We start from the raw sequence: 24,866 nt of genomic DNA on the forward strand, positions 1-24,866 counted from the left end.
TATAATTTTCCATCTTTTGTCTTCAAATAAACCTGTTATCATCCAACAAGTTTATTTGAAAGTACAGACTGATTAAAAATACCTACTCTTGATTCCATTTCATCTTCTTAACGATTGCATGGGTTTTCGGCAAGACTATCCTACACAATATACCCACACACATGTATACTCAACCCAAAAGATTGTATACTTGTTTGTGAGCCAATCACAAAACAGCGGTCTTGTCCTGGTGTGGAGGTCTTCATTTTTGGCATCTAGTCATTCCAGCAGCCTGGAAGCCTTCTCCAGGATTGGTGGTCTCGGACTGGCATGGCGGTCCTTCAGCAGAGGCTTCCAGCCCAGTATCCAGCGGCCTGGTATGGCAGTCTCATTTCAGCTGCATCTTCAGTGTATACCGTAATTGCTAAATCAGCTTTCCCTGAGCCCAGGGGTCATTAACTGAACTGCGATGAACTTCGTCTAATTTTACTCTTTTTTTGTTATTATGTATAACTGTAATTGATTAAATTAGATTACTTACAGTGTGGAAACAGGCCCTTCGGCCCAACAAGTCCACACCAACCCTCCGAAGAGCAACCCACCCAGACCCATTCCCCTACATTTACCCATTCACCTAATACTATGGGCAATTTAGCATGGCCAATTCACCGAACCTGCACATTTTTGGACTGTGGGAGGAAACCCACACAGACAGTTGCCTGAGGCAGGAATTGAATCCGGGCCTCTGGCGCTGTGAGGCAGCAGTGCTAACCACTGTGCCACCATGCCGCCCCTGTAAATCCTGTCCATCAGGATTCCCACCAACGACTGATGTCAGGCTCACTGGCTTTTCCTTACCACCTTTCTTAAACAGTGGCACCATGTCAGCCATACCCAAGTCTTCATCTGTGACTATCGATTAGATTAGATTCCCTCCAGTGTGGAAACAGGCCCTTTATCCTAACAAGTCCACACCGACCCTCTGAAGAGTAACCCATCCAGACCCGTAATTCCTTCTGATTAATGCACCTAACACTATGGACAATTTAGCATGGCCAATTCACCTGAGCTGCTCATCTTTGGACTGTGGGAGGAAACCAGAGCACCTGAAGGGAATCCACGCAGACAAAGGGAGAATGTGCAAACTCCACACAGACAGTCACCCAAGGCTGGAATCGAACCTGGGACCCTGGTGCTGTGAGGCAGCAGTGCGAGCCACTAAGCCACCGTGCTGCCTGTGGACATCGTGGTGGGTGACTTATAAAATGTTTCACTGTATTTTTCATGTAAAAGTACACATGACCAATAAATTTTTGTTCGATTCCACATCTGTTCACATGGTGCATTCTTGTGTCTCTTAACTTCCTTTGGATAAATACATAATGTGTCATAACATTCAATGCTATGGGACTGGTGCAGGAAAGAGGTACAAGTGTAGATATACTGTATTTTTGACACTTTAGACTTGATAGGCCAAAGGGCCACTTCTGTACTGTATAATTCTATAATTCCTTTCCTTTAGAATTTCACCTCCCATACCCATCCTTCATTACTCATTGTCAAGACACTTCAGTCAAAAGAATATTTGTCCTTGGTGTCCAGAACTAGGAACCATTGCTTAAAAAGAGGGGTCATTCTGTTAGGACAGAGATGAGTAGATTATTTTCTTTCAATGGATTATATGACTTCAAAACTCTCTGCCTCACAAAGGGGAATTGGGTCTTTCAATATTTTTAAGGGGGAGACAGGTAGATTTTTGTTAGTCAGGAGAATCAAAGGTTATCAAGGGAAGATGAAAATTTGGAGTTTGAAACACAAACAGATCAGTTATGATTTTATTGAACGGAAGAGCAAGTTTGCAAGGTCAAAAGGCCTGCTTCTGCTATTAATTTGTATGTTCACAGCTCTTTCCAAATGTCGAACAACTCTGTAGCTTCGATGAGATGCAGAACAACATTGGATGGTTCCTCTTCCATTTTCATGTGGTGAAAATAATCTGATTGGCGTTGGATACTTTCTCACTGTCCATAATGTCTGATAATCCTCTGTACTTCTCCTAAATAATCTTAACACACTGGCATGTAAGACGTTCAGCCATATAAGTATTGTGTTGTTTTCTGAGAATAAAAACAGAAAATGTTGAAAATACTGAGATGGTCAGACACATCTGAGACCAAAGTTAAAGGAGCAAAAGTAAATCTCTTCATTATTCAACATGACTGATCTGTACCAACTCCATTTTCCAACCAGTCTCCCATATCTATTGATTTCCAGAGTAACCAAAAATCTGCCCAATTCAGCCTTAAATATATTCAATGAAAATCATCACGCTCTCTGATATAAAGAATTTCAAACATTCACAAACCCTGTTGAGCACAGAAATTTCTCTTCAGCCCCATCCTAAATCACTTCACCTGACAAAGGAGTAGCACTCCAAAAGCTTGCAATTTCAAATAAACCTGTTGAACTATAACCTGGTGCATGACTTTTGGCTCAATCATAAATGAGTTGTCCTTAATCTTGAGACTCTGCATCATACTTTTCCCAATGTCATGTCTCACTGGGATAATATGTTGGAAATCAAGCCCTGCTGTTCCTAGAGCCAAAGTTAAAGATTTTATCAAAGTATGCAAATTTCCCTATTTACCTGTCTTTGTTGATCCAGATTAACAGAAAACACAAACCAAGTTCTGTTATTAACAAGAGTTGCTATTTATTATAAAAGTAGAGATTCTACTCCAAGTAAAGAATATGAACTGTCAACATATAACTCTACGGCACAATGGCTCAGCGGTTAGCACTGCTGCCTCACAGCACCCGCGTTTGATTCCTGCCTCACGTGACTGTCTGTGTGGAGTTTGCACATTCTCCCTGTGTCTGCGTGGGTTTCCTCCCACAGTCCAAAGATGTGAAGGTCAGGTGGATTGGCCATGCTAAATTGCCCACAGTATTAGTGCATTAGTCAGAGGGAAATGGGCCTGGGCGGGTTACTCTTTGGAGGGTTGGTGTGGACTGGTTGGGCCAAAGGGCCTGTTTCCACACTGTAGGGAATCTAATCTAATCTACTAGTTAAAATTTGAAACCACTAATAAAATACATCTTCACATGCATACTTACAAACAAAATGATGTTATAGTTGGGGAAAGGCAGTTTAATGGACTGGGTTCACTAAGATGATCCTTTCGTTTGCCAGGGCATGGTGGTCTCCTACCACTCTTCTCCAAGTACATTTCACTTCCTTCCAGGAGGCATAGAGTAAATGCATTGTAAACTATAAAAGACACAGCGTTCAACAACTGGTGGGACATGATAACTGTTGTTTTTTAAGGCTTCAATTTTTTTTATTACAGGGAAGGGATGCCAATTCCTCAACAGGAGGATCAAACAGAGTATAGGGCCTCTGATATTATAGATGTAAGAATTTTAATAACTCTTCATGGATTGAATGCATCAACAAAGTTAAACCATGAAACTCAAAAGAATCAGCACGGCACGATGGCACAGTGGTTAGGGCGGCACGGTGGCACAGTGGTTACGGTGGCACAGTGGTTAGCACTGCTGCCTCACAGCGCCAGAGACCCGGGTTCAATTCCCGCCTCAGGCGACTGACTATGTGGAGTTTGCACGTTCTCCCCGTGTCTGCGTGGGTTTCCTCCAGGTGCTCCGGTTTCCTCCCACAGTCCAAAGATGTGCAGGTCAGGTGAATTGGCCATGCTAAATTGCCCGTAGTGTTAGGTGAAGGGGTAAATGTAGGGGTATGGGTGGGTTGCGCTTCGGCGGGGCGGTGTGGACTTGTTGGGCCGAAGGGCCTGTTTCCACACTGTAAGCAATCTAAACAATCTAAATCTAAACAGTGGTTAGCACTGGTGCCTCACAGCGCCAGAGGCCCGGATTCAATTCCTGCCTCAGGCAACTGTCTGTGTGGGTTTCCTCCCACAGTCCAAAAATGTGCAGGTTAGGTGAATTGGCCATGCTAAATATGGTGAGTGGCCATTTATATGAGAATAGAACACTCAAGCTCATTGCTAATCTGTGACCTGACTTTACATCCCGTGTCCTGTAATAATTACAGCACAGAAAGGGTCATCTTGCCTGTGCTGGTTCCTTGCAAAAGCAACTGAGCTAAATGCACATAGCTCATGAGACTGCATTTTTTTTTCTCTTCTGGTGCTTATCTAATTTTCTTTTCAAACCATAATTGAATCTATCTCCACCACACTCATTCCCCCCAAATCCTAGATGGTTTGATGGAGTCATAGAAATCTACGGCACGGATAAAGGCCTTTCAGCCCATCAGGTCCGCACCAGTCAAGAACAACCTCTCATCTCTTCTAATCCTAATGATTTGTTGCATGTTTACCAAGAAGAAGGTGCTGCCAATGTAATAGTAAAAAAGGAGTTAGTTAAGATACTGGATGAACTAAAAATTGATAAGGCTAGAAATTAGAAAAGAACTTAAAATTGCTGGGTCAACAGAATCAAATCTCTGAAGGTTCTCAGAAAAGTAAGGGCAAAGGCATTGACAATTATCTTCCTTAGATAAAGGGGTGCTGTTCGAGGACTGGAGGTGAGTGGAGGCAATGGCCTAGTGGTATTATGACTGAACTGTTAATCCAGAGCCAAGGTAGTTTTCTGGGGACTTGGGTCCATAATCCCACCATAGCAAATGGTGGAATTTGAATCCAATAAGACATTTGGAATTAAGAGTCTAATGACAACCATGAATTGATCGTTGAGAGAAATTCATTTGTCTCAATAATATCCTTTGGGGAAGGAGACTGCCATCCTTATTTGCCTGGCCTACATGTTACTTTAGACCCACAACAATGTAGTTGACTCTTATCTGCCCTCTGGGTAATTAGGGATGAGCAATAAATGCTGGCCAAGCCAACAACGCCCTCATCATGTGAATGAATAATAAAAAAAATTCCAATAAGAAATATCTAACTTAAGAAAATCAATCAGTTGCATTCACTTAGCACCTACCTTGCCAGTACCCTTGCATGTCTAAATGCTTTTACACAGTGTTTGCTAGTGGTGGCAGTGTGGTTGGTGAAAGAGAGTAACTTTCAGAGGGGGGAAGTGAAGATTTTGTGAGATAAATTTGAGGAACCCTGTACTTGAAGGCAAAGAATTTGTCCTCGACCTGACAATGCTTCAAGTATCCCATTGTGCACATTTATTAGTGTTCTCCTATATGTGGCCCATCAAAATCCTACGTTGATTCCTCTGCAGCAAAATTTGTACAAAACTTCACCCTATGAGGAGTTGATATATAATCTATGTATTCCTCCTGACATTGCCGCAGTCCACATTCGCACAATAACTCATTATATGTTGATTCTGACTTGATAATAATCTCAACATTTGATCTCCATGACTGCAAGCGGTTTTGAATGTTCTGTACTGGGATGAGAAAAGTACAGGTGATTTGCAGTTTTACACAGAACATGAGTTTGGAGTCCTGATGGTAAGAAGGGAGGATATTGCATCTTCTCTTGTAGCTTAGAAAGATGTTGTGGAAAGTGAAGGTTGTGGTGAGGGTGGTTGAAGATAAACTGAAGCTTTGATGAGGAAAAACATCTTTCAGAATGATGAAAGAGGAAAGGAAATGCAATAGTTAGTGGCATTTTGTTGGAAATAGTGATGGATAATTCATGCAAAAGCTAGAGTGGTGATCGATGAGGACAAACAAAAATGGTTGTGGAAATAGTTCAAAACCAATGATTCAGAACCAATGATTCTAAAGGAGATTGTATGGTAATTACAGAAAATAACTTGCACCGTTACAGAGATTTTGTGTGGACAGGACTGAATTAATTGCTTTGCAGTGAGGTAGCATAAACTTCATTGGATCAATTCTCTCTTTCTGTGGCAATAACTCTATAACTTTAAAGAATGCACTGTCATTTCAGAGATGCCCTGCACAATTCCTAATATTTGCCCTGTTTTGTGGGCAATGCCCTGGAGGTTCTGCTGGACTGGGTGGTGTAGACATGAGATGTTTACTGTTCCCAGGACCAGCAGAGGAGGATGCAACATCAGACAATGCCAGAATAGTCTGAGATTGGCTCCCAGGTCAGTGCAATTTCAGCCATGTGGAGAGATTACAGCAAAATAGGAAGAAGGTCAATGATGTTCTCCAATCAGCGTAAGAGCCTATTTAAACACACTGTACTTCTGCTACTGTACTCACCTCTCTCCAAGACTCATGCTCTACCACTCCCAATGTTGTCTGCAATATTTTCTCTCACTTGTTTTCATCCATGCCTCACCCTCACAGCAATAAGTCTGCATGTCCTCTGTGCTGCCTACTCACATCCTGAATCACATCCCCACCTACAACAGCACTAACAGGCGCATCACTGGCTTCATTTAATACCTGCCTCTCTCTCATTTCAGGAGGAAAGGAAACCACAAAAGGGCAGAAAGAGTCGAGACAGCTAATGGGCTACCTGACATATGGCTCCTCAACCCTATTGAGGAGAGAGTCCTGACCATCCTGAATGGCTGATAGATCTTGTCCAAACAAAGGCTTCCCTTGACTTATTGGGATGGGACTCCCTGACTGAAAGTTATCTCCTTTTACTTGACTGAATACTGCTGACACACATGACACGCTTCCTGGTTTTGTATCTGCATTAAATGCTAAGGCAATATGGCAGTACTGTGAGCCTGTTATCTAAGGCTGAGGAGCAGGGCAGAAAAAGGCAAGGCATGACAAGGAAAATATGCTCAAAGTAGGTTGCTCGAAGTGAACAAGAGGTGTAGCCAAGTCCAATTCATGAGCTGGTGTCATGCCTCTGGGGGCAAAGTGATCTTGCCACAGCACGACAATTGCAAAACAGTTCTAAAGAAGAATCGTAGCAAACACAAAAAGTTAACTTGGTTCCTCTCTCCACAAATGCTGCCAGCCCTGCTGGGTTTCTCCGCCATACAATGATATTGCCGATGCGTCCCAAGGTCCAGTGTTAAAGTGCAGAAGCATACTGTAAGTGGATTAGAGATATGCTGTAAGGGTTTTTAGAGGCTGGCATTCATTAAATGCCAAAGTTTGTAGACAAAGTACCTGGACCTGGCAGCTAACATGGAGATTCTTTCAAGCAAGTTGAGCCGAAGTTGCCAGGTATCCAGTATGACTTACATGTTGAGAATTCTCAGCATCTAGTCTGCTCACGTTGTTGGTACACCACAGATCTGCATATTAATGAGGTGAGATCTGCAGTTAATAAAGTTGTTAAAAAGCAATAGACCCCCTTCATAGGCAACTTGCTAATGAGAACCTTAGCTTGATGCACAAACTTAGGTAAAAGGTAGATTTATTTATTTATTTCATATATTATTACGTCTACCTAGATACAGTGAAAGGTGATGCAGCAAGTTGACCCTAATATTAAGATAAGCCCCAGTAGAATTTTTATTCAACTCTGCCACGTTTCTGGCCATAGTCCATATTGTTCAGCACCCTACAAGATTCCAACTACAAAGTTAAATTAAGTGTCATTAAAGTTCAAAGATTATGCCCTTTGTAGCCATCATTAGCCAATTCTCCACCTATAAAATTTAACAAACTAGAGAATTACAAGGATAAGTGAGTGATGGCTGCTGCTAGAGAATTGGCAAACATAGCTGTAATGATGTTTCATTTCCAATGTATTAATAAAATGGAAATCTATCCTGTTACAGACATGGTATACCTTCCTATCAAAGATTGAAAGGTGAAAACAATCCATCATTTGTAAACTTCAAGTATTGCAATGGTACAATAGAATGGCTTTTCAGTTCTCTGCTATTGCTGAGTAGACTTTGGGAAATTGATACTTCTACAATAGAAGTGACACATGAAGTAATTTTACAGTGATTTCTCTGAGCTTTTGGAGTATGGAAGTTGCTAGAGGCATAGTAGTAGGTATTGTATTCACCTTCACAAGTGATGGCAATATATAATAATATTATTTGCACTCCAAGTCCCTTTTTTATATCTGAAATGACATTTAAAGCTAAATTGAAAAAAACTGCAAAGCTGGCTTTCTGGGATAGTTTTTTGGGGATGAATCCGGTATGAATACTAACCACCACTAAAAACTATTTATGCTCATCTTAATTTGAATGCATTCCACCCCAAAAAACTAAATTATTTTTTGAAGCAAACTATGTTGAATTATACCTTCCATACAATGACACGTTATATGATATAGGAGGAATAGTCACAGAGACAAGGTGTGGGCAACTGAACAGAATAATTCTCCCTTTAGTTTTTATGACTTTCAGAATTTTTTAAACATTTGAGATATAGTGATAATGGATGGATGTTTAACTTTTGTACAACTGTGCACATGGGAGTGAGATACACTAATACAGACAAATATCCAGAAAGCAATCACAAAACAAAAAACTTCATATAAAAGTTGTTATCAATTAAATGCCTCTAGAGTGTTTCCATTCTGTGCCCTACACCTCCATTCAGTGTGAGCAAACATTATATGCTGGGACCAAAGAACTGAATGGCAGAATGAACCCTGTGCTGGAACTGATAGGCCAAAATTATATGTGATATTGAGCTTTAGGCACCAATTACACAAGACCAAGCAGCTTGCTGGAAAAGAGTTTTCAAATTTCTGATAGTAATACTGGACAAATCTGATGTCAGACTGAAACATGAATGAAAGGTAAAGTTTAAATTTTGCAGTTGGTTACTATAGAAGCTAGTCATTGAACATACTCACATGAGGCTATCAATAACGTTTAACAAAAGAACATAAGTGAATTGCAATAGTTTGAAAATATCCTAATATAAACAGGAGAAAGTGAGAACTACAGATGCTGGAGATCAGAGTCGAAAAGTATGGTGCTGGAAACATAGCAAGTCAGGCAGCATTCGAAGAGCAGAAGAATCTGTGTTTCGGGCATAAACCCTTCATCAGGAATGTGGGCCCACACACCTGATGAAGGGTTTATGCCCGAAACGCAATTCTTCTGCTCCTTGGATGCTGCCTGACCTGCTGTGTTTCCAGTGTCACACTTTTTCACTCAATATAAACAGCAAAACAAAGTTTCAGTCTGTTTCCCAGCAGTATCTTTTACAGGGACTCAATCTTGATGAATTGTTGATCCTATGTTAGCTCTTTAATATCTTAACTAACTGACAATTTCCAAATCTGATGACTGAGGGGCCATTTTCCTGTTCTGATGTCCAAAACCATTTTTTGGTTCTTGCAGCTTGAGAACTTCCACATAAACTTCTCACAGCTTAGAATTTATGAACATAATTCTGTCTGCTGTTGTTAAAACTGTTATCTTGAACTAGAACCTAATTCTTCTGAATTGAACACAAAACCCTGATGGGCCCTGCTCTCTCTGTTTGTTATTAAAATTCAACTTTGTAAACACTCCATGAATTAACAAGACAGGTAACCTGCTAGGCACTTACTTAAAATTCCAAGTTTCCAAAATAATAATGTATTATACACCTTTATCATGTGCATCACAAGCAAGGTCCCTTCATGTAGGTTTTAGGAGTGTCGTGGAATAGTTGGGGTAGGCACATGAGTAAGAGCTGGCAATAGTTTTTGATATCGCTCTGAAGCCAGGAGTGTACATACTTCTGTTATGTTAATGATAGCCAATTTGTAAAGGAGGTTTCAGATGCTTATTAGGCAAAACCCTTGAGTCTTTATATTTCCTGCTTTTATTAATACAGTAGGAGACAAACTTCCACCTCAGAATGAACATTCACACTTATCTCCATATTTCATATTTAATACTCCTTCTTGTACCTGGAAAACTGACACACACCATCAATTTTCTAGAAACAAAACCAGAAATTACTGGAAAAGCACGGTGGGTCTGGCAGCATCCACGGAGAGAAGCCAGAGTTAACAGTTCACATCCAGTGACCCTACTTCAGAATAACTGCTTGTTTCTGAATTCCAGCATCTGCAGTTCTTTGCTCTTTTTTTGATTTATGATCAGCCCTTTAGATCTAGTAATTCACCAGTTAATTAAATCTCATATTCCAATCACATTTTGTGCTCAGCCATAGGTTTACATTTCAGATTTCATGTTCCTTTCTGCAGTGATTCTGGATCAAAGACTCTCACTGCTCCTGAACTCCAGGAGCCAACCCTAGTGCTGTCAGACTATGTTGCTCAGTTCCATGTAAGTTCAAGGCTGGGTGGATTGCTATCCAAACAAAAATAAACTATGCTGAAATGCAGCTGAACCTCATTTTCTCCCCGTTCTCTTCCCCATCCCAACCAAATATGGCACAACATCAGATATGTTCTAATTTGTTCAACATCAATACAAACCTCGTGTTTATTTACAGCTTTAAAAATGCCAAAAATAGGAATCAAATTAAATAAGTTTGAACCGAACCACAGTAGAACTCAGGAGAAAGTGAGAACTGCAGATGCTGGGGATGAGCCCTAAATTGGAAGGGGACGAATATACTGGCAGGGAAATTTGCTAGAACTGCTTGGGAGGATTTAAACGAGTAAGGTGGGGGGTGGGGGGCGGGGTGGGACCCAGAGAGATAGTGAGGAAAGAGATCGATCTGAGACGAGTACAGCTGAGAACAGAAGCGAGTCAAACAGCCAGGGCAGGCAGGGACAAGGTAGGACTAATAAATTAAACTGCATTTATTTCAATGCAAGGGGCCGAACAGGGAAGGCAGATGAACTCAGGGCATGGTTCGCAACATGGGACTGGGATATCATAGCAATTACAGAAACATGGCTCAGGGATGGGCAGAACTTAATGTTCCAGGATACAAATGCTACAGAAGGATAGAAAGGGAAGCAAGAGAGGAGGGGGACTGGCATTTTTGATAAGGGATAGCATTACAGCTGTGCTGAGGGAAGATATTCCCGAAAATACATCTAGGAAAGTTATTTGGGTGAAACTGAGAAATAAGAAAGGGATGATCACTTTATTGGGATTGTTTTATAGACCCCCCAATAGTCAGAGGGAAATTGAGAAACAAACTTGGAAGGAGATCTCAGCTATCTGTAAGAATAATAGTGTAGTTATGGTAGGGGATTTTAACTTTCCAAACATCGACTGGGACTGCCATAGTGTTAAAGGTTTAGATGGAGAGGAATTTCTTAAGTGTGTACAGACAATTTTCTGATTCAGTATGTGGATGTACCGACGAGAGAAGGTGCAAAACTTGACCTACTCTTGGGAAATAAGGCAGGGCAGGTGACTGAGCTGTCAATGGGGGAGCACTATAATTCTATTCGTTTTAAAATAGTGATGGAAAAGGATAGACCAGATCTAAAAGTTGAAGTTCTAAATTGGAGAAAGGCCAATTTTGACAGTATTAGGCAAGAACTTTCGAAAGTTGACTGGAGGCAGATGTTCGCAGGTAAAGGGATGGTTGGAAAATGGGAAGCCTTCAGAAATGAGATAACAAGAATCCAGAGAAAGTATATTCCTGTCAGGGTGAAAGGGAAGGCTGGTAGGTATAGGGAATGCTGGATGACGAAAGAAATTGAGGGTTTGGTTAAGAAAAAGAAGGAAGCATATGTCAGGTATAGACAGGATAGATCGAGTGAATCCTTAGAAGAGTAAAAAGAAAGTAGGAGTATATTTAAGAGGGAAATCAGGCGGGCAAAACGGGGACATGAGATAGCTTTGGAAAATAGAATTAAGGAGAATCCAAAGGGTTTTTACAAATATATTAAGGACAAAAGGGTGACAAGGGACAGAATAGGGCCCCTCAAAGATCAGCAAGGCGGCCTTTGTATGGAGCCGCAGAAAATGGGGGAGATACTAAATGAATATTTTGCATCAGTATTTACTGTGGAAAAGGATATGGAAGATATAGACTGTAGGGAAATAAATGGTGACATCTTGCAAAATGTCCAGATTACAGAGTTGGAGGGAATCCTGAGGGACAGGATGTACATGTATTTGGAAAGGCAAGGACTGATTCGGGATAGTCAACATGGCTTTGTGCATGGGAAATCATGTCTCACAAACTTGAGTAAGTTTTTTGAAGAAGTAACAAAGAAGATTGATGAGGGCAGAGCAGTAGGTGTGATCTATATGGACTTCAGTAAGGCATTCAACAAGGTTCCTTATGGGAGACTGATTAGCAAGGTTAGATCTCATGGAATACAGGGAGAACTAGCCATTTGGATACAGAACTGGCTCAAAGGTAGAAGACAGAGGTGATGGTGGAGGGTTGTTTTTCAGACTGGAAGCCTGTGACCAGTGGAGTGCCACAAGGATCAGTGCTGGGGCTGTTTTCCCTGGAGCATCGGAGACAAGGGGTGACCTTATAGAGGTTTACAAAATTATGAGGGACATGGATAGGATAAATAGGCAAAGTCTTTTCCCTGGGTTAGTGTAGTCCAGAACTAGAGGGCATAGGTTTGGGGTGAGAGGGGAAAGATATAAAAGAGACCTAAGGGGCAACTTTTTCACACACTGGGTGGTACATATATGGAATGAGCTGCCAGACGATGTGGTGGAGGCTGGTACAATTGCAACATTTAAGAGGCATTTGGATGGGTATATGAATCGGAAGGGTTTGGAGGGATATGGGCCGGGTGCTGGCAGGTGGGACAAGATTGGGTTAGGATATTTGGTTGGCATGGACAGGTTGGACCAAAAGGTCAGTTTCCATACCGCACATCTCTATGACTCTATGACACGCATAGATTACCTGGTCAGGTCCATGCCCCCCTACAACCCACCCTCCCATCTTGGCACCTTCCCCTGCCACCGCAGGAATTGTAAACCTGCGCCCACACCTCCTTCCTCACCTCTATCCAAGGCCCTAAAGGAGCCTTCCACATCCATCAAAGTTTTACCTGCACATTCACTAATATTATTTATTGTATCCGTTGCTCCCGATGTGGTCTCCTCTATATTGGGGAGACTGGGCGCCTCCTAGCAGAGCGCTTTAGGGAACATCTCTGGGACACCCACACCAATCAATCATATCACCCCGTGGCCCAACATTTCAACTCCCCCTCCCACTCTGCCAAGGACATGGAGATCCTGGGCCTCCTTCACCACCACTCACTCACCACCAGACGCCTAGAGGAAGAACGCCTCATCTTCCGCCTCGGAACACTTCAACCCCAGGGCATCAATGTGGACTTCAACAGTTTCCTCATTTCCCCTTCCCCCACCTCACCCTAGTTCCAAACTTCCAGCTCAGCACCGTCCCCATGACTTGTCCCGACTTGTCCTACCTGCCTATCTCCTTTTCCACCTATCCACTCCACCCTCTCCTCCCTGACGTATCACCTTCATCCCTTCCCCCACTCACCCATTGTACTCTATGCTATTTTCTCCCCACCCCCACCCTCCTCTAGCTTATTTCTCCACGCTTCCGGCTCTCTGCCTTTATTCCTGATGAAGGGCTTTTGCCCGAAACGTCGATTTTGCTGCTCCTTGGATGCTGCCTGAACTGCTGTGCTCTTCCAGCACCACTAATCCAGAATCTATGACATGCATGTACACCCACATATAAGTCTTTGGGGTGAATTTGCATTTGCAGAATTGTACTTGCAGATACATTCTATTTTGTTCAAAAAGCACATGGTCTGCAGACAGTCAATGCAGACAGTCAATCTACGTACCATTTTATAAATTCCTACTTTGGAAATAGAACCAGTCTGACTCAATATTGGGATATAGACACTCACACCTTTAATGCATTGTCTGAGCTGAGATATTACCTTTTTGTTATAAAACCTTAAGTTATCTTGCGAATGTGATTTGAAAGAAGTTCTGGGATTTACATATCATTAATATTTATATATTAATGAACCGAAACCTGCAACCCATTCGAAAGATGAAACACTTATCACCAATCTAGGTTTGTTCAATATATTGTATCAGTTGCATGCATCACATTGTGACCTTTTGCTATAAACTCTGTGTCTTATGATCCTGCTCCACAGTTACCTGATGAAGGAACATGGCTCCGAAAGCTAGTACAGTACTTCCAAATAAACCTGTTGGACTATAACCTGGTGTTGTGTGATTTTTAACTTGGAATATCCTAGCAATCTCAAAACTGTACATTCTGAGTACCACCAGTTAGTTTAATGTCTGTGATAGAGAAAAGGAGAACATCCAGGAATGAGAAAAATACGAATAAATAGTCAGCATGGATTTCAAATAGCAACAAACTTGCCTGATCACCATTACTGAAGTTTTGAACAGGTAAAAAGGAGAATAGAAAATGACCATGCAGTATGAATAATTTAAATAGATTTTCAATCAGGTGCCCATAACAGGCAAATGAATGAGATCAGACAATGCAGGGTTGGAGACTTAAGTGTTATAGGGAAAAGGCTGAGAAATGGAGTTGATGATTATCAAGTCAGTCAGGATCTTATCGAATAGCTGAGCAGACTGGATGGGCTGAATGACTACTCCTGCTCTTATGTCTTATGATCTATGGTCTTCATTTTAAAGAATGGAAATACTGGAATGATTTAATTAAAAACTTAAATAACATATGATAGACATGGCAGGACAGATGATGTGCTGCAGGTGCAGTATGTGGAAGTTATTTGACACCAAAGTGATCCACTGTGAACACATCAGTTGTACACATTTGCACTTCAAGTTGAGGAGCTAGAATCCAAGCTGCAGATATTGTACCACATCAGGAGGTGGAAATGTACCTGGACAATTTGTTCCATGGGTTGGTCATGCTCCTTAAATTAGGAAATTCAAATTTATCGTCTGTGTCAATGACAGGAGAATGATGAGTAGATGAGGCAGGTATCAGGCCTTAAGTTGCAGCTCTCGTGAAGCCGCGCTCTCAGCAGTTGTCTCACAGTTAGGAATTTTGTGCAAGCTGTGTGGTTGAGAGTGAAGATTTCAGGGAGGATAAACAAACTGACCATAGCACCATGGTGCAGAGAACCATTCAATAGGGAGAGGAAACAGGAAAGTGATAGTGAAAGGGGACTAAAATTAGGATACAACTGTGAACATGAGTCCTGAAGGTTGAGTTCCCTGTCTGATGCCAGGATTAGGTACATTTCCTTGCAACTAGAAAGGAATTTGGTTGTTGTCCATGTTGGTACTAATGACATTGATAGGACTGGAAAGGAAGTTGTGCTGAAAGATTTTGAACAGTTAGGCATTAAACTAAAATGCAAAACATACAAGATAATAATGTTAGAACTACTATCAGTGTCATGGGCAAATTGACATAGGGGAAATAAAGAGCTGAAAATGTGTTGCTGGAAAAGCGCAGCAGGTCAGGCAGCATCCAAGGAGCAGGAGAATCGACGTTTCGGGCATGAGCCCTTCTTCAGGAATGAGGAAAGTGTGTCCAGCAGGCTAAGATAAAAACTAGGGAGGAGGGACTTGGGGGAGGGACGTTGGAAATGCGATAGGTGGAAGGAGGTCAAGGTGAGGGTGATAGGCCGGAGTGGGGGGGTGGGGGCGGAGAGGTCAGGAAGAAGATTCCAGGTTAGGAAGGTGGTGCTGAGTTCAAGGGATTTGACTGAGACAGGGTGGGGGAGGGGAAATGAGGAAACTGGAGAAATCTGAATTCATCCCTTGTGGCGAGAGGGTTCCTAGGTGGAAGATGAGGCGCTCTTTCTCCAACCGTCGTGTTGCTATGGTCTGGCGACAGAGGAGTCCAAGGACCTGCATGTCCTTGGTGGAGTGGGAGGGGGAGTTGAAGTGTTGAGCCACGGGGTGGTTGGGTTGGTTGATCCTGGTGTCCCAGAGGTATTCTCTGAAATGTTCCACAAGTAGGCGGCCTGTCCCCCCAATATAGAGGAGGCCACATCAGGTGCAGCGGATGCAATAAATGATGTGTGTGGAGGTGCAGGTGAATTTGTGGCAGATGTGGAAGGATCCCTTGGGGCCTTGGAGTGAAGTAAGGGGGGCTGGAGCTGGGAGTGGGGGCGGGGACGGAGATCGGCGTGGGGGCAGGGTTAGGCGTGGTGACGGAGATCGGCGTGGGCGCGGAGACGCATGCGGCGTGGTGGTTGTGCAGGTTAGTGATGTCAATGGGGGTGGAAGTTCCTGCGGCAACGGCAACCCAGGGGGCGGAAGTAGCTCTGGTGACGACAGAAACGGTGTTATTCCCAATAGCCGTGGAGGCCGCTGTTGCTGGAAAAGCGCAGCAGGTTAGGCAGCATCCAAGGAGCAGGAGAATTGACGTTTCGGGCATGAGCCCTTCTTCAGGGAAATAAACTCAAAAAGTTAAATGTGCAACTTAAAGATTGGTGTGGGAGCATTGGGTTTCAGTTCATGGTGCATCGTCACCAGTACAAGGGTAGAAAGGAAGTACTCCAATCAGACAGACTTATTTTAACCTTGCTGGAACTAGTATCCTGGCAAACCAAGTACTGCAGGCTGTACACAGGGCTTTAAACTAATTAAAGAACAGGGAGGGTTCTGGAGGAGGCAATGCAGGCTTACAAAGCAAAAGGATATGGTGGCATTGCATGGCAACTGTTTCGATAATGATACCCAGAGTGGTGAAAGAAGGGACAGAACATAAAAAAAAGCAAATAGATTCAAAAGGGGAAAATGGAAAAAGGGCAAAATGAACCGTTTCTTATTTAAATGTGTGTGGTATCTAAAACTATATTAATGAATTCTGATTATAATGGGTATGATCTTATCACAGTTACTGATTAATGGTTACAAGGAGATCAAAGCTGGAAAGTAAATGTCCAGGGGTAGGTAAGGTTTTTAAAGGACAGTGATGAAAGGGAAGGGCAGTGGGGTAGCTTTGTTAGTATGAGATGGAATAAGTACAATAGCAAAAAATGATCTTGGTTCAGATGATATAGAACACAATTGGATGGTGGTTAGAAATATCAAAGGGATGAAAATACTGGTGGGAGCAGCCAATATGACCTACAATAGCAGTTATACTATAGGACAAAGAATAATCAGGAGACAATGAGAGCATGTTAAAAAAAGGCAGTACAACAATCAGGGATGACTCTTATTATCATGTAGATTGGGAAAACTAAATTGGCAAAGATAGCCAGAAGGAAGAATTCATGAAGCATATTCAGGACAGTTCCTTGGAACAAAATGTGTGGATTCAACCAGGGACAAGCTGTTTATTATCTGGTCATATATAATGTCATAGGTTTAGTAAATGATTTCAGTGTAAAAGATCCTCAAGGGAATTGTGACATAACATGGTAAGATGCAGCATTTCAGAGTAATAGAGACATAGAGCTGTACAACATGGAAACAAATCCTTCGATCCAACTCCATGTTGACCAGATATCCTAAATTAACCTCGTCCCATTTGCCAGCATTTGGCCATATACCTCTAAACGCTTCCTATTCATAACCCATTCAGATGCCTTTTAAATGCTGTGATTGTGTGAACCTCCACCACTTCCTCTGATAGCTCATTTCATTCATGACCACCTTCTGCATGAAACAAATTGCCCCTTTGGTCCCTATTACATACTTCCCCTCTCACCTTAAACCTGTGCCCTCAAGCTTTGCACTCCCCACCCTGGGGAAAGACCTTGGCTATTTACCCTATCTGTGCCTGTCATGATTTTATAAATCTCTACAAGGTCACCCCTCAGCCTCTGTTGCTCCAGGGAAAATAGCCCCACCCTATTCAGCCTTGCCCTATAGCTCAAACCTTCCAACGCTGGCAAAATCAAGTTACAGTTCAGTTTGAAGTGAGAAAATTGGCACAATTGTGCTACCCTAAATAAGGGGAATGATACAGGGATGAAGGCGTAGTTAGCTAGAGTGAACAAGTCTGGGGTTTAACAGAAAAAGAGAGAAACAGTGGCATATGTTAAATAATGGGGAACCAGTAAATGGCAGAGGAATTGAATGAATACTGGTACAGCCAGCAATACCCACATCCTACGATGAATTAATTTTAAAACCTGTACAGTTGCATTCCAGGATTTTGAAGGAAGTATTTACAGACATAATGGATGCACCAGTAGAAATCTTCGAAGAATCCTCATTTTCTGGGAAAGTCCCAGAGGATGGAAAGCCGCTGATGCAATATTCTTATTCTAAAAGAGAAGGAGACACAAAAAAAACCAGAAACTGTAGGTCAGTTTGTTTAACATTTGTCATTCGGAAAATTTTAGAGAATTTTCGAGCATTTAGTAATACATAATATAAGTAAGCAGAGTAAATATGGCATTATGAAGGTGAAATTACGCTCACAAATTTAACACAGCTATTTGAGGAGATGACAAGCAGGACAGATAAATGGAAACAATAAATTCCATGTATTTGAATTTCCAAAAGATGTTCAGTAAGGTTCTGCACATAAGGCTATTGAATAAGGTAAGAGCCCATGGGTTTAGGGGGAGTATATTCATATGAACAGAGGATTGGTGAATGGAAAACAAAGAGTTGAGATAAAGGAGTATTTAGATTAGATTACTTAGAGTGTGGAAACAGACCCTTTGGCCCAACAAGTCCACAACGACCCGCAACCCCCCCCCCCCACCTAACACTACAGGCAATTTAGCACAGCCAATTCACCTAATCTGCACATTTTTTGGATTGTGGGAGGAAACCGGAACACCTGGAGGAAACCCACGCAGATACGGGGAGAATGTGCAAACTCCACACAGAGAGTCACCTGGGGTGGGAATTGAACCCGGGTCTCTGGCGCTGTGAGGCAGCAGTGCTAACTACTGTGCCACCGTGCCGCCAGGTGGCAACTTGTAATTTGTGAGTATCACAGGGAACTGTGCTGGGATTGCAATTATTTACAATATATCTTCATGACCTGGATGGCAGAAGCGAATGTGTTGTCACCAAGATTGCAGATGACACGAAAATAGGTGGAGGGCATGTAGTGAGGAGCTGAAAATGTGTTGCTGGAAAAGCGCAGCAGGTCAGGCAGCATCCAAGGAGCAGCAGAATCGACGTTTTGGGCATGAGCCCTTCTTGGAGGGTAAAATAAAGAATCTACAGAAGGATACAGACATGTTAAATGAATGGGAAAAGTCTTGGCAGATGAAATATAATGTGGGAAACTGTGAGGTTATGACCTTTGGCAGGAAATATTAAAGTCCTAATTATTATTTACATGGAAAAAAACAGCAGCCAGTTGCACAACAAAGGGAGTTGGGGGTTCTTCTGCATTAATCACAAAAATCTAGCATCTGATTTCAGTGGTTAAAACGGAAGACAGCTGGACTCTTGGCCCTATTTAAACGGAAAGTAGTACAGAAATAGGGAAGTTTTGCCTAACCTATAAGAGGCACTACTTAAGACCACACCTGGAATACTTAATGAGTACTGGAGCTTAAGCATCAGTATACTTGCCCCAAGTAAGTCAAGACAGTCTTTCTTGGTGAATAACGCAACTGAACTTAGACATCTAAAAGATTATTAAAGAGGGAAAAAATAGAGTATGAGACACAGTTAGCTAGAAATATAAAAATATATTGCAAAGCTTTCTTCAGATGCTTGAAAAGAAAAGTTAGCAAAGAGTCAGCCCCAATCCGTGAACTCATATTCTAAGTGGTCCACCTGGCTGACCTTGTTCTAATCACAACAGTGGGAGGTTAATTAAATTCAAGATATCAATCTACAATCGCTAAAATAACAATTGCGTGTTTCCTGAGCTGCTCAACAATTCAGAGCTGTCAGATAAACCAAAGAAGACTTATTCAGAGAACTGCCCCTCAACATCATCTCTGATTTCAAACTTCATCATCAGCAAATCATATGGTGTCTTGATCAGTGTGACTATTAACTATTTTTAGTAATAAGAAACGTAACATTTTATAATTTCTATGTGTGTGTTAATTTAATGAATCCATTTCCTAGTAGAGACCATATTGCACCTCATATGGCGACAGATGTGCAAGAATCCAACACAAGAAATTGTTGGAATAAAATCTGGAGAATCACAATAGGTTATCGTAGCTGTTCTCCCTGTCTTGAGGAACAGGAGTATTTGTCATCCAACAGCACAAGCCAAGCCTAAAGAATCCTATAAATATTTTTCAGCCTGTTATTTAATTAATGTTTTGAAAATAGTTAATGAATGATATGAACCATGATGCATCATACTATGTTGAGTTCTTGCATTACAGCTCAAATATACCATAGCTGTGACAGAAAACATTTGTATTATAAAGTACCTATAGCACAGTAACAGGCTAGCCAGCCCAACAGGTCTACATCCATGTTACTGTTTCACATAAATACTCTCCCACTCTCTTTGATTAGTCCCTCCCATTCCTCGCTGTCCTCTGATTAGCTAACTTTTTGTAAACGCATCCATGCTATTTTTCTCCACTAGATATAATTGTGGCATGAACAATTGAAGAATTGAAGAAGGAATTACATGTGCAATGGTAATATTCTACCGCCAGTCATTGTGTTGTGTTAAAATGCTTCTGGCCTACACAAATTAACATTAAATAAACTTTAGGTTTATCTGTAAGGGTCCACGTAAGACACACACATTCCATCTCAAGATGGAAAACTTGGAACACCTTTATTTTACATGCAATGGAAAGTATTTACACCCTTTGTTTTACAATGTATATCCTCTAATTTCTTCTCTACCTTTCTTGAAGTCTTCTGGCTTCTGTTGTGGTTTCATGGATGAGGCAAACAATATTTTAAACAATAAATAACTGCAGTTGCTGGAAATCAGAAACAAAAACAGAAATTGCTGGAAAAACTCAGCAAGTCTGGTAACATCAGAAGTTCTGACGAAGGGTCACCTGACCCAAAATGTTGACTCTGCTTTCTGTCCACAGATGCTGCCAGATCTGCTGAGATGTTTCCATCAATTTCTGTTTTGTTTCGATTTCCAGCATCTGTAGTTCTTTAGTTTTTTTTATTTAGAGTTTAACTCACTGCCACACCTCTTCCTGCTATGCTCAGCTCAAATAAGTTCTAGTCATCTCTGCAACAGGGTTTCCATTCTAAGCAATATAGTAACTTACCCAAGCATCCACTTGAGTGCAGATATGTTATTGGCTTAACTTTCTTAACTGAGAGTTGGTAATGGTAATGTTCCTTCAGAACTCAACATAATGGCAGCTTAGATTATTGTGCTCAGGTCTCTTGTGATAAAAGTTTGTAGACCTTAGTATTCCAGAAATATAATGCAGATAATTGATCATCAACAATAGCCTATACCACTAACACACAAAATGTACACTGGTCACTGTGCCTGGATTTTTCCAAAGTTAAAAATAACACACCAGGTTATGGCCAAGTCCAAAACTGGTGTCTCCAAATCATGGATTTTTCCAGTTTGACTCCAGACAATCTATAAGCCAATCAATTGATAGGGAAATGTGTTGGTTCTGCTCAGACAAGCATAAGAAGATCACCAACGTTCTGTGCAATTTTAGTTCCTTACATTTCTGCATCTGCTTGGACTTCCTAAGCTTTAGCTCTACCAACCTGCAGCTCGGAATTTGAGACTTCCATAAGCAAGGTTCTTTTTAATGCAAATAGAATGCGAGTTTTGTACAAGATAGCTATGAATTCTATCTGTGACCCTGAGCAGCTTGAAATGAGGGCTTTTAAACATGATAATATTGGATGAAAATAAAATGCAGTGTGCATTGTGGATATTCACCTTCAGAATGTTTGTGATAAGGAATTACTAGTTAAAAACCCATATTTTGCTTTATTACAGGCAGAGATATTGATTTTTAGTAGCACTACTTGCTTGCACTGGTATGTCTTAGAATGTGATCACAGAATGAGGTAAGGATATTATTCTTCTATTATGGGTTGCATTGCTGCTGCAATTTTGACGCTGGAGAACAATTGATTTGACTATACCTCCAACTTAGCACCTAGGCTCTCTACACTTATGATACAAAGCAACTAAACTTTTAGAAAGCTTTTTTCTTACACTTGGCCAACTAAAAATTACACTTTTGTTTCCTTTATTAACTTTGTAAATTCCCACATCTTCTTTGGCTGTCTATTCCTTTGTGCATTTAGGCACAGTAGCCTTCATTGATCTTGTGAACAATTATGCAATTCTAAGTTGCAACCATATTTATTCTAGAATTTACATGTTGATGCCAATTGTATGAGTTAATGGATGTAGGTTTGCTCGCTGAGCTGGAAGGTTCATTTTCAGACATTTCGTCACCATACTAGGTAACATCATCAGTGAGCCTCCGGATGAACCACTGGTGGTGGTGGTCTTTGACAGAAAAGACATGACCAACTCTCACTAGTATCCTTACATACAGATGAGGAAGGACACCACTTCGACTGGGACAAGCCAAACAGAGACATGCACGAGAATTTCTAGAAGCATGGCATTCTAACCAGAACTCTATCAACAAACATATTGCTTGGATCCCATTACCATCCCCTGAGAAAATGAACAGGAAATGACATTATCACCAAAAATGATATCACCAATCCAAGGAAACCTAAACACATAAACAGAAGATGGCTATGGCACAAGTGCTTCATTCGAAGGCTCACTAATTATGTTACCCAGTATGGTGACAAAACATCTGAAAACAAACCTTCCAGCTCAGCGAGCAAACCTACATCCAACAGGTTTATTTGGAATCACTTGCCTTCTAAGCTAGTGCTTGCATGTCCACCTAAGGAAGAAGCAGCGCTTTGCAAGCTAGTGATTCCAAATAAAGCTAGTTAAAAATCACACAACACCAGGTTGTAGTCCAACAGGTTTAATTGGAAGCACACTAGCTTTTGGAGCGCTGCTCTTCATCGAAAGCGAGTGTGCTTCTTATTAAACCTGTTGGACTATAACCTGGCGTTGTGTGATTTTTAACTTTGCACACCCCAGTCCAACACCGGCACCTCGAAATCATTTTACAAGAAGTCAACTCACATTAACAAGTGAAACGTGATCTATTGTTTCACAGTAGTTCTCAGGTTCAAAGGCTATATACTCAAGAACACAATAGACTTATTACATAACATAAGCCTATTGAAAATGTGAAAACAAATCAGCAAAGATATAATTTGCGATCAAGGGCGTGATACTAACAGGTTTGGCTGAAAAACTTTCCTTTGCAAATCTTGACTTACGTTAAACAATAAGGTGTACAGATAAACACATTATTAAAATTATTAATGAATGACAGTGACGAAGAATCATTAACAAGTCTAGTAACAGGAACACCTCTTCTCGAGTTAAATCATTCAGAGATCTGCCCACGCTAAGTGCCAGGGTTTCCTTGCAAGTACTTGTTACTATTCCAGTCAATCAGCTGGCAGGCGGAGGGCGGGCAAATACGTCTGCGCGTCACTGATTCACTATTGGCTGTTCTGTTGCCGGGTCGGATGATGATTGGGATACGTGAGCAATGATTGGTTAGCGGTGGGTGGGCGGGGCGCGGCCGTGGTTACGTCGTATTTGTTGTCGTGTCAGAGGCCGGGCCTGGGAGCTGGAGTTGCGGCAGAGGCTGAGGGATCGGCCTGCAGAGCAGCGAGCGGCAGCGGGTGGGGAAAAAGCGGTGGGAAAGGTCGTCGCGGTTTGTGTTTCTTGCCAAGCCACTCGGGGCCGAGGCTCGGTTAAGACTGAAAGCGGGAGTTGCCCCGATTGCCGACAGACCAGGATTCGGCGATGATGCCCCTGCGAGGGACCGACAACAGGGCCGATGTGGGGGCCGCTGGCAGCGTGTGGAGCGCACGGGGCTGAGGGTTGCTGCGGAGTCCGGGTAAGATGCAGCTCGTGCCTCCTTGTATTTCCCTACCTCCCCGCCGTATCCTGGGCCGTTAACCAGGCCCATGATTGCGGCAGCTGTCCCTCTGCCGTTCTCCTGCAGCATCAAACATTCCCGTGGTTTATGTTTTCCCCGACAGGTTCTGTACTTGTCGTACACCGAGATCTGTTTGTCTCTTCCTACTCGCCCCCCCCGCCCCCTTCCCGGACCATCTCCACTTATGGGGAGTGAATCTATATTTGTCATTGTTGGATAGTCAGATGCTGCAAACATGATCCTTTAACCACTGCACCTTGATTATAAAATAATTAGTATTTCGTCACATCTGCTTTATTGTTAGTTTAATCTGATTTTACTGTTGACCTGCCCTAAAACTTGCAATACGTGTTGCAACTAAAATATTTTACACCTCATGCTGCAAATGACAGTATCGTAGATACTGGAAGAGTGTGTCTTCCCTGCGATTTTGTGAGAAGTGATTCAAACGTTGTATTTCATGGGATTCTGAATGACTTAAGGAAGATGGATCGTTCTAAAGTTCAGCTCAAGGATTATTTAATACTCCTATTGAAATAACCTACAGTTTGTTGCAATAATAGAGCTCTGTTTGGTTATGAGGATATAAATGGTCATAGAGATGTACGACAGGGAAACAGACCTTCGGTCCAACCTGTCCATGCCGACCAGATATCCCAATCCAATCTAGTCCCACCTGCCAGCACCTGGCCCATATCCCTCCAAACCCTTCCTATTCATATACCCATCCAAATGCCTCTTAAATGTTGCAATTGTACCAGCCTCCACCACATCCTCTGGCAGCTCATTCCATACACATACCACCCTCTGTGTGGAAAAAGTTGCCCATTAGGTCTCTTTTATATCTTTCCCCTCTCACTCTAAACCTATGCCCTCAGTTCTGGACTCCCTGACCCCAGGGAAAAGACTTTGTCTATTTATCCTATCCATGTCCCTCATAATTTTGTAAACCTCTATAAAGTCACCCCTCAGCCTCTGACACTCCAGGGAAAACCGCCCCAACCTGTTCAGCCTCTCCCTGTAGCTCAGATCTTCCAACCCTGACAACATCCCTGTAAATCTTTTCTGAACCCTTTCAAGTTTCACAACATCTTTCCGATAGGAAGGAAACCAGAATTGCACACAATATTCCAACAGTGGTCTTATCATTTTCCCAAAACTACATAACGAAGTTCTTGTCTGTTTGTACATGGGAAATTC

General features: G+C 41.9%; 1 protein-coding gene and 1 long non-coding RNA gene across 3 annotated transcripts in view; one reads left to right on the forward strand and one right to left on the reverse strand.

The window, feature by feature from the left end:
• Positions 1 to 1,864: 1,864 nt before the first annotated feature.
• On the reverse strand, positions 1,865 to 23,738 carry LOC140463448 (uncharacterized). Its single transcript, XR_011954680.1, has 3 exons — positions 23,661 to 23,738; positions 17,853 to 17,987; positions 1,865 to 2,096 (listed from the first exon to the last, which is right to left on the reverse strand). It is a non-coding gene; the product is annotated as an uncharacterized lncRNA (long non-coding RNA).
• The window catches only part of ccdc186 (coiled-coil domain-containing protein 186), a 117,066-nt gene continuing 115,538 nt past the window's right edge, over positions 23,339 to 24,866 (forward strand). For both annotated transcript variants that reach the window (XM_072557373.1, XM_072557374.1), the window contains exon 1: positions 23,339 to 23,624. The gene's annotated coding sequence lies outside the window, so the exon portion shown is untranslated. The remainder of the gene's footprint in view (positions 23,625 to 24,866) is intronic.

This window comes from Chiloscyllium punctatum, chromosome 38 (genome assembly GCF_047496795.1).
Source record: "Chiloscyllium punctatum isolate Juve2018m chromosome 38, sChiPun1.3, whole genome shotgun sequence".
Lineage (NCBI taxonomy): Eukaryota > Metazoa > Chordata > Chondrichthyes > Orectolobiformes > Hemiscylliidae > Chiloscyllium > Chiloscyllium punctatum.